Source organism: Phytophthora infestans, genomic scaffold (genome assembly GCF_000142945.1).
Source record: "Phytophthora infestans T30-4 supercont1.12 genomic scaffold, whole genome shotgun sequence".
Classification (NCBI taxonomy): domain Eukaryota; phylum Oomycota; class Peronosporomycetes; order Peronosporales; family Peronosporaceae; genus Phytophthora; species Phytophthora infestans.
Window position 1 is genome coordinate 1,333,433 of NW_003303747.1, and position 11,463 is coordinate 1,344,895.

Genomic DNA, 11,463 nt, shown 5'->3' on the forward strand with positions numbered 1-11,463 from the left:
CGCCTTCAGCTAAAGTACATAGACCTAATCTCAAAAACAAAATAAAACACAGTCTTATTCTGTCAAAACTTCGTCGCTTTCGACATTTTACCGTAGTAGCAAGTACCTGCTTTAACATATTCGTCGTTAGTTTTTCTACGCTTGCTGCTTCGACATCCTTGGTCGTCCGTGTCCTCCTCAACTTGTTCATCTTCCTCACCGTACTCCGGCGTGATGTTATCACACAGTGTCGTGTTTTGCAACCCTTCATGGGGTGCCCAGTGCTCCATCATGAGGTCGAGGCAAGGTGAGTCGGACACATTAGGAACAATTCCAGTAGCAGAGCGATCCTGACGGTAGTGCGCCCACTTCTTCCATAGCCACTTAATGTACAATATGCAAAATATAGCGAGCCAGAAAAGTAGTAATTTGCATTTGAAAACAAGAAAATAAACGAAGTGTTCGGCAGGATACCTTGTCCTTGCATTGTATCACTGAATAGACCCGATTAGTCCTCTTACTAACATGCGCAGCAACTCGAATCCAAGCTGCACCAATATCTGCGCTGTTGATAGCGTTCTTAAAGCTATCCTTAGCTGTAACATATCTATAGAGCGATAACTAATACGACAATGTGATAGTAATTGCTATGGTACTTGACAGAGTAAATCATACCTCGCCGTAAACAGAGCTGTGGTTGCATCCGTCGACCACAGCTCTGTAGATACATTTTCCTTGCGTCCCCGCTTCGTCGGGCCTGTAGGAACAGCTGGGTGTTGAGCTGCCATCTCTTGCTCTTCCACAGCGTCCACCGCGGAGAGCGTTCGTACTGGCGGAGAGGACTGTAGCAGCGATAGTCGAGGTCGTGCAGTTATCTGCGTTCTCAGGCTGCCTTGGGGTGCGCTGAACTGTGGCTCATACGTGCGGCTGCCACGGAGTAGCAGCTCCTCCATGGGTTTTAGCTGCGTACACGTGTCTCCTGTTGGCTTACTTCTCTCTTTGTGTGGTTTTAGCAAATTGCTACCTGCCAACCAGTGGTGTGAGCACAGCGGCCACAACCGTTATCAATTTGACGAGGGTTTACCAGCAAAAAATTATTGCCCGAAAAACGACCTACGACTTAAGTGCTCTGGGGTAGGGGGATGTTTATATTTCGAGACCCCAGACCCTTCGGTAGGAACCAGGGCCTAAGGAATATCTAACCAAATTCCGGATCAGCCAACAATAGATTTCCGTGTGTATATTTTGAGATGCTCCAATTCTAAACTCCAGTGGAGTTATGAGGGACCGCTCTAGCTCCAAGGAGTCTATTTCTGGAGGGACGGCTCGTAACCCTCGATTAGCTCCATAACCTCGGATAGCTTCAAAACCTACAGCTCTCTAATAACGCTTAATTTAAGAGACAATGCAAGATTAGTTCCATTTGTGACCTGTAATTGGCTGTATTATGGAGTGTGCTTTAACAAAGAGTTCAGTACTGCACCCCGTTTTCGCGGGGTGGATTTGCAGATAAATTAGATTTTTTAGCAAACAAACCTTTGTCCATTTGGATTCAGGATCATCACATCCAGAAGTTTATTAATGGGCCAAGGGCGCGAAAACGGGATGCAGTACTGTATAAATATTGATCGATTGTGCAACTGTGTTTGCAACCAGTATTTTATTAGTTAATCATTTGAACTTAGTGTTTCGATTTGCTACTGTGGTGTACATGTTGAAGCTAACGTAGGCTCGGATGCCCTCCACGCCTGCGATCAGCGCGGAGAGCAACCAAAATGCTGGACACTGATAGTTGCCTACCATAAGCTTGATACACCCGGTCTATTGCAGCATCGTTTGTGTATCACGAGCGTACGAGTTTTGTAATTAGATCCCAAAAGACTTTCCTTCTGGAGTACGCAAACTTGTTTGCGCCTCGTTCAGCTGATGTAAATTCCTTAGCCGCTTTCAACCCGCTGCATCCGAACTAATGCTAGTGCCACAGCTCGTATAGGTCCTTAGGTCTCTTCGAGAGACGAGTGGCGGTAGTTCTCGCGCAAGGTTGAGAGCTCGTAGAATCTGTGGCTGGCGTAGCACTCTGCGAGAAGGCAGAATTTGGCAAGCGATTGACTGGATGTCCAGTCGTTTAATCACGGAGTGAACCTTTTGAAGCTCGCGCAGCAATTCGTTTCGGGCTCGTTGAATCTCATTCATCGTCCATATCATGTGCCGCCGGCCTGATGTAATTTGAGCCTGTAGAGCAGTAAATTCGTGTTGATAACCGCACCCATTACCACTTCCAGTCGCGACTTGTCTTAAAGACGAAGTTTAACTACCAATTTCGATTTCACCATTTTGACTGTTGTCGATAATTGCGAGGTTGAGCAGCTCTCCATCCCCCAACACATAACATTCCTCTCTTGGGATTGGATTTAAATCTGAGCTTCCACCAGCATTTATGAATGCTTGTAAAATCCGTTTTTTTTTTAGATTCGCAGGAAGCACGCAATAATTAAAGCCGGACTCTGGTTCCAATGCTGCCCACAACAGCGGGTGTGCCAATGTCCTCGCAATTGACTCACCCATGACATGTTTGATATTAGGCGCAATATCGTCGACGAGAAAACTTGGTGTAACGCATCTAGTTCCATCTTTTAGGGAGTAAAAGCAAGGCCCAGCAGGACCGGCCGAGACTGCAGCGGTGTAGGCGTCAGGATAGGGCTGTGTGTTATCGATGTACACATCAACGACCCCCTTTCGAGCTCTCCACCGCCCTCGACGATTTACAAAGTCCTTCGACACACCGATACGAGTTGCGTATGTAGCGGCGCCTTCACGAAAGCTGTGTGTACCCAGCTTTCCAGTCTTCAGAGTCTTAAACTCTGAATTTGGAAGCGTGTCCAATAAAACTCGCCCCACAACACGATCACCATCTTTTGGATTACCAAAAAGAAACAAAAAGCTCGTTACATTTGCCCTTTCTTCAATGTAGACAGCAAGATTTAGCAGGGGCACAGTCTCGAATCCATGCTACCACAAATCATCTGCTCGGGTGCATCTCTTTCTTCAGAAATATTCTTCGGCCACCGCATTTGACATAGAAGCGTGAACGGGTACTGAGAGTTGTAGCTCAAGTTACTAAACTGGAGTTTCATCATGTCGTCGATTCGAGCTATTATATGCCACTGGAGTGTCAAAACACGGATAACCATGAAGTTGGAGCTGGTTCGTGAGCTCGGTGATCGTATTTAAAAAAAAATGAACAAATTCATCAAATGCAACTGATCGTCGTGCTTTAGACTCGACACCTTCCCGGCGGACTTCACTTTCTTTATCAGCTTGTTGACTTCATCTGAGCGCGTTGGGTTTCCTTGCTTTGTCACTGGGACCCACGTCGTATTTAGTCGAGGCATAAACGTGGAAACGGCCTTTTTCGCGAGCTCCAGTGTACTTGATCTTATATGTATTGGCCCCATGTCTTCGTTCGGCTCTGGATCTTCGTAGACTCTCTTGTTCAGCCAGCGAGACACCACGGTCGATGTGACACTGAGGAGCTCCTCCGTTGTGAAGCTATGGGCGGCGTCGTAAGTCTTGGCGTTCTTGAGTGACATGAGCTTCACAAGCTCTAACCTGTTCCGGCTGGTGCTCATAGCGGTGGATTCTGTTGTGCGCCGTTCCACAACGCGCTCTGAACCACTGAGTTTGCAACCTTACTTAGTTTTACTATGGACGATTTGACTAAAAATTTGTAAGAGAGGGTTGCAAAGCGCAGCCGTTCATGCTAAGGTGCCCGCAACATTGGTCGCAAAAGGCACCTCAATTCTAGGCGTGGTACAAGCCTCAAATATGATAAGTACTGATTATCCAGCCAATCAGAGCTCGCAATCTTCAGTATACAATCTGGGTTGCAAATGACCTATATGTACATGTATTTCCCCTGATGTCGGAATCGCATTAATAGTGGCATTTTCTCAGTCAATGGGCACGGTAGTTACACCAGAACACTAGCGCTGTGGAGTCCACGGCTACTCAGACGGAGAAGTTTGGTAAGCAGACACTATTATTGCTTAAATTTACTGGATAGATTTGAGCTTGGATACATGTCCAAATATCATTTGTTATACTTCGTATTAGTACACAAAGATCTAGCGGTAGTAAACGACGACCACGCTGTAATTATCATCAATTGCAGACCCTTTCGAGTACCAGTAGCACTCCGTCCCAGTTGTATTCTTTTATTGTGTGAACATAGCATTTACCTCGCTAGTAAGGGTATTCAGTACAATTACCCCTTTGACAAGACAGTCGCAGGAAAACAATTCCTTGTACGACGCCTCCATAAACGAAGACGAGCGCAAGGCAAACTGGGTGAAGAGGGCGCGGGTTACTCGTCGGAAAGAGGCTAAAAAAGGGGCTAGCAAGCGTTTATACAGCCAGTGCAAACGGGGAGCACTTCAACGGAAGCGATTGAAGAGGCAATGATTGTGCCCGAGTCTTCACAGCAAGGGGACACTCTAAGCACGATATTGCACCTGCACCAAGCCAAACGAAGAGGCCCTGCGCGTAAGGGCACGCAGTAAGATGGTGTAGGCAGTATTGGTTTAGTGCAAATCAGAGTGACGCTCGTGTCCGAATGTCTAAAAATCAATGTTTACATCTGAGTTTTGAAATCACCCATTTTCAAATTGTTTTAGGTGCGAAAAACGCTTTATTAAGAGTTGAGAATGGTCTCAATTCGAATCAGAGAGAAACAGTACGTTTAAAGCATCAACAAAACCGGTATGATGAACCTGATCAATTCATTACCCTTCTGTCATTTTCAGCCAATTCATTTGCCTAATTTCCACCCCAAGCTTACCGATTCGTTGTAGATTTGGTCTATTAAATCACGACCCGAAGATAATCAGCTCAGTATCAGGTACTTTCAGATATATTTGGAGCTTTTAGAAAACACAGCAGACAACCATGCGCTACAAGAAAGATGTACAGCGAGAACTAAGTGAGGAGAAAAAGGTGGCAGTAGTAGAAACGCTTAATCTGTTGCTGTCAGCGCTCAAGCGAAGCATGAAGTCGCAAGCAGTAACTGGTGAGATACGAGTGCTCCAACGCCCTGGCCCGAAACCTGTTACATGCATCGACATTAAAAATGACCTCGTCAAGTGGGCGCTGGCAATGCAAAAAGTAAATATTTCTGTTCAGCACCAATAAAATAATCTTGGGAGATTTGGGAGGTAACGAACGACTTATACAGCTGGACGTGGTGGGCCACGTAGACGAAATCCTGGAGAAGGAGCGACCATGTCACCTTCGCGTGAGACTGAGAGGCCGTCATAGTGAGCAAAGTCGAAGTGAGGACTTGGTTCAGACAAGCCGGATTGAGAGCCCGCAAATACGATGTCGGACAAGGCCGGTGTGCACCCGTGACGATTATGTCCTCATTGGGACGCATATCTATGAGCTAGTTGCACACGGTTTCGACGCTATACGTACGGCTGGCATTCTATAGAAACGTGCACGACCTATTTAAGCCTAGGGCGCGAATGGCAGTAATCCAGGGCCGGAGACCAGGTGCCCGGCATGCATTGACGGGTCGATGATGACACTGGAATCCCCGAACACGACGGTGGCCGGGCCTGGAAAGGCGGTGTCAAGCCAGAAGTCACGCGAGAAGGCCCTGGGCCTCCTGTTAGATCTAGCCATGTAGAAAAGGGGAGCATCCCAATGGAGAAACGACTCATTGCGGGACCAGATACACCACGCGTATTCGCTTTGATTGTTGGACCGTCGGTAGCCCCGTCGAATGAAGCGAAAATGACGGTACGATGTAGACCGGGATGTTGTATGTCAGCATCTGACGCCGATGTACCCACAGCAGACACGCTCCGAGCGGCCATATCAACGTCGGATGGCGGAACTGGGACACTTGGTAAGACCGGATAGTGGGAGCTGGCGTCTGACTACGCTTTAAGTGGTCGTATAAACGTCCAGCGACGAAGCAGGAACATATGGTGAATTTAAACGATGTGGGTTTGCGTCTGACGCCGTTTGCCTCACGGTCGACACACTCTGAGTGGTCATCACAACGTTCGGCGACGGAGCAGAAACACTTAATGAACTCAAGCGACGTGAGTTTGCCGATGACGCAAATGAGCTCACGATAGACCCGCTCTGAGCAGGTGACGTCCGACGTCGCAATGTTCTCGTCTGGTGGAGCGGCACCGCGAAAGCAACGTTCCGAGGCCTACGGACGTACGGCATAGGTGACTCGATTGTCAGACACTGCTGTCAAGAACAGGTAAGCGTCAGACGCATTTTAAGTCACGAGACGAGAGATAACTTCAAGATCTATGTTAAGCTCAAACTTGGATGAGCTGACGCATTGCCCTCCGCCACAGTTTTACTTTCGCTGGGGGGGGGGCTTGAGACCCGTATACATCGCGTTGACCCAGTGGACCACATCTGGTAGCTACTGGTAGTGTTTGTGGATGTGTATACACATGGTGGATGTGCACCCTTTCACCAATTTGAACCTAATACAGACCTGCTCCCCTCGAACAACGGGAATTAGGGAGCAAATATTCTCTGGGTTCATCGCCAAGACGCGGCCTGGACACCGTGTAGAAGAGACCGCCATTCAACAAGGCGGCTGCCGCGCTACTCGACCTCCGCAGGCAACGGCTTTCGTCATGGTGTCCGCTACATTAGCGACACAAGCTACATTAGCGACACAAGCTAATGTAGCCGACACCATGACGAAACCGTTTGCTGCGGAGGCATTTCGGCGACACCGCGACACTCTTGGAGTGCAAGAAGTTTTGGACTGGGTGCCACTTGTGCCGAGGACAGCCCCATGTAATGGGGGGAAAGCCGCCTGTCGTATGAAGGCGAGAGAAAAACGTTGTGGGATAAAAAGGAAGAGAGAGCATTACGAAGTGGCATGAGGATCTTGGTGTTTGAACTCATTGAGTCAAGACCATGTCCGACTCGACTGTATTGTGCAGCTGCATAGTTTACGTGTTTGAAATGCGGCGAGTACTGAATGACTTGTACTGTTTGGAGACAGGCAAAGCGGTAAGACTTGAAGTCGAGATGAGAGTACGAGAAACAAGGATAAAAGAGAGCGACTTCAACGTCTGAGACGCGTCTGGGACGAGGGTGCTCGGAGAGAAGACAGTTGGCTTTAGCCTGGTTGAAAAAGAGAACAGAGATTTTATTCCGCTATTTGCTAAGCCGTGAATACAGCTTTAGCAATTCCTACTCTTGGAAGCGCTGCGCTTAGTGATACAGTTGCTACACAAGTGATTGTTGCTCAGGGTTAGGAGGGGGCTCGAGACCCGTATACATCGCGTTGACCCAGTGGACCACATCTGGTAGCTATCGTGGATGTGTATACACATGGTGGATGTGCACCCTTTCACCTATTAGAGCCGAATACAGACCTGCTCCCCTCGAACAACGGGAATTAGGAAGCAAATGTTCTCTGGGTTCATCGCCAAGACGCGGCCTGGATACCGTGTAGAAGAGACCGCCGGTCGAGTAGCGCGGCAGCCGCCTTGTCGAATGGCATCCTCAGCATGGGGTCAGCGATCTGACAAGTGGTCTGAGCCGGGACGACCGCATCATTAGTCACTCGTATTACAATAAGAGATATGTCAACATGTGATACATGTTGCAAAGCAACAAAACGAGACAAACGAAACCACCGGGTCTTCTAAATTCGCTCAGCATAATAAGTAGAAGGTGGGTTGACATCTCGATGGATTTATATGGTAGCACTACCAAAATGGCGCAAGATGAGATGAGGGAGGCCCAAGAAAGAAATGAAAGTTCATTACGATATGAATCGCAAGTCTCAAGACTTTGAAGTGGGACATTTAGTGCTTTTGGATGGGAGAAACATCAACATTCATCACAAAATTTCGCAAAATTGTCTGACACCACGATTTGTAAAACCGTACCCCATCGTGGAAAAGGTACACCGAGATTCGTACAAATTAGCAGTGTCGGATGGCTTGAAGGCCCAATCAGGTTTTCACACATCATTGCTCAAGGAGTATCGGAAGGACGAGCAGGGTAGCAGAAATCTAGCAAGGTAATATTGATGGGTGGTGAAACCGAAAGACACATCACCGAAGCTGTTATCGACTATCGGAAACGTCGCGAAAAAGAGCAGTGCAAAATATACTGGATTAATGAGACTATCAAGAAGCAACGTGAGAACCAGTGGAGAACCTAAAACAGGTACCAGGATTGGTCACCAAATTTGGACTTCAGAGAAGAATAGTTTCCTCTCAGGAAGAGGTCCTTGCTTAAGGGGGGGGGGGGGAGGCGGAGACGCGTCTCCATCAGGATTGGATATGTAAATGTCGCCACCTCATTGGGTGTTCATTTAAATTGGGTACATTATACTATACAAAAGGTTAGTATCGTACAGCTAGCCAAAACTAGTATATTGTCTCTCAGAAAGGAGAGATGATCATAATCCTGATTGAAGTGCACACAACTATGATAGGCGACAGCAGGCCAACTAAATGGACCTGTGAAAGAGGTTAATGCAGTCATCCAATAAGAACTAGAGCGCGCAACCGCTGCCAGTTTCTTCTGCCATTATAACTGAATGCGAAATTCAGTACCGAGTTCAATGGCTCCAGCTGTATCGGGTACACAGAGGGGGAGGGGCTAGATCCAGCTGGGAACACATGACCAAGAAATAAGGAAATTACTTTCACTTGGTGGTCTACATGTACGTCAGGAAAGGTATTGGCAACACATTACCTCTTAGCTGTGACCTTCTAGTAGCAATGTTAAGAGCAGCCTGGTAGCGCAGCTTACAGATTTTAGCTGTCAAGACACCCTAAGCAATCTGAATCGCTACTGTACCAATGATGCCGCCGATCCAGATTGGCGAAGGATGGCGTTGTGAAATGGAGCTGCAAGCTCTAGCTCTGACAGTAATTACACAATTCTCTTTCATGATACGAGTGTACTTAAGTAATGAATAAGTTACAAGGAGACGTTATCGACCCACCAGCTTATTATGTCAAAGTATGTTGTCTGTTTACCGTTGAGGCTATTGATAATCGATGCTTGTGTGACCAACACGAGATGAGCCTAAATATTTTGTGAGAGCATCTATACGGGTGCGAGTAAATAACAGTTTATCATACTCATTTCCCACCGGTTCAAGTAAAAAAAAAAAGCAACAAGTTGAAATCACCGTATCGTTTGTTAATGTCGTTCGACATGACGATTGCAAAGCAATTGAGACAGCACTCTCGCCATCTAGCTGACCACTTAAGTAAATAGAAAAGGGAAAATGACAAAATGTGAGTGGATACACTAAAGTTGTGACAGAAAGTTAAAGGTGTGCCAAAACGTGAGCAAAGTGGGGTCAGTATCGCCGGTAGGTGTACCAGGTGAAACCCGCGTCAGTAAGTGAGAAATTAAGGGAACAAATGTCACAATGTGTGTCCAAATGATTGAATGGCTGAAACAAGGTGGGCCAGACTTAAACCCAGGAACCTGTTGTATACTAATGTTCGCCATGCGTATGAAGACCCAAATCGTACACTCTTGTGGAGTATGGCACACTAAGTATCAGACGACATTGCCTGAACAGACTCAGCGAATACCGAGAGGAGGCGCGTGCCTCGATGGCTCGTGTTTCGCTCTCGCGTGCCTCCAAGACATATCGGCAACGCGACTGGCGACAGTGAGCGGGCGGCACACGCCGGCGACCAGGAGTAGCCGGTGACACGCGGCTACTGAAGCAGCAGCAGGAAGGGCAGGTACTGCTGCCGCAGAAGCTCGTAGATAGGGATAGTTTGAGGACTCTTTGACATAATTGACTTCGCAACTTGGTATACAGCGCGCAAAACGTCATAACTCTTAAGTCCCAAAACCACTTATTACGACTGAGGGACGCAAAATGACGGAGGACATCGACGACATCGCTGATGGATTGGACAGCGGCGATGCAATAAACACTATTCAAGTCGGAATGACTTTTGATTCTGCTTCACATGCTCTTCATGCTGTTCAAGACTACGCTTTATCTCATGGGAGGTCTGTACAGTACGAGTTTTCCGTGCGTGTCTATACTGAGTACTGCGACCTCTGCAGCATAACATGGCTTCATGCAATACCAGTGTCTGGTGAGCCACAAGAATACACCGCTACAGGTCCGGATCACCTAGCCCAGCTCGTACTTGAGCAGGAAATGGATAGATTTTCAGTGAGCGATCTGCAGGCCTATTACACGACGTGGCTGTGTTTGTGATATACCCCCCTGAGTCAGAATAAATAGCGCGAGTTAACCTGACTTTCTCCCTGAGTCAGAATAACTCGCGCGAGTTAATCTGACTTTCTCCGTGAGTCAGAATACCTCGCGCAAGTTAATCTGACTTTCTCCCCGATTCAGATTAAGTCGCGCGAGTTAATCTGAATTATCTGAGTCTGATTCGCTTCGAACGGTTGGTTCCGGTGGCCAATCCCAAATTAAGGGCGCGATGTCCAAGCGCACGTGCACCCAGCGGGCCGAGAGAGAGAAGATAGAGCTGCTGAAAAAGTGGAAAGCTTATCCAGAATGGACTGCAGCAGACGCTTCGCTAGAGCTAAACGTCAAGGAGCCTACCCTACGGGGATGAATACAACAGTATTGAGATAAACTAGACTGGGGGTTCTGTGATTACCGGTATCGTCTCCCAATTGGGATTGGCTCCCACCGACCAACAAGGGATTTGCTGAATGTCAAGTTGCGACAGTAAGTGACTCGGTACGAAAGCTGTGTTCACCATCCTTGTCTGTGATCATTTTACACTTTCTGTCACAGCTTTCATGTATCCACTCACTTGGTGTCATTTTCCCAATAGAAAATGTGAATGGAATTATTGCAGCCAAATAAATGATCCTGTATCGGAAAATAATGCCCTGCAGCTACGTCCTCTTAATATGAAACAGTTGGCGGTGACCCGGGTCACACCAATGACCCGGTACTCAGCTATTCTGTCATAAAACATATGCTTTATTTAAGTTTCTGTAATCAGGCAATGCCGACTATCCTTTCCTTGCTGCAGCTCTGGATGCACTGTAGCTTCGATCCAACGTCCGAGTTAAGCTAAATGATGTCGTTCCTAAAATATGTGTCGCCTTCAATATCTGAGGTTGCCAATACTGATTGTTGTTATTGGCGTCGACTGCGTGGTCATTAGTCATCACTGTGCTGCTAGAAGTGCCCGAATTCGAATCATCGATATGCAGGCTGCTTGGTATTTGTGGACGGGGTGTCAGAAAGCGCAGGATAAATGTGAATTATGTTGTATGAGCTTGTTGCTTCCGAGGTCATCCAATTGGTCGCTTTGCTTGCACTCCTACAGCTACTTCTCTCTTCGTACTTCTTCACCTTTGTATGCGTCACTAGACTCGTCCTTATTCTCGCTGAATGCTAATTCATCCGGATTGTAAGCTAAATACTCGGCAGGAATCGAGAAATATTTTAGCGACAAC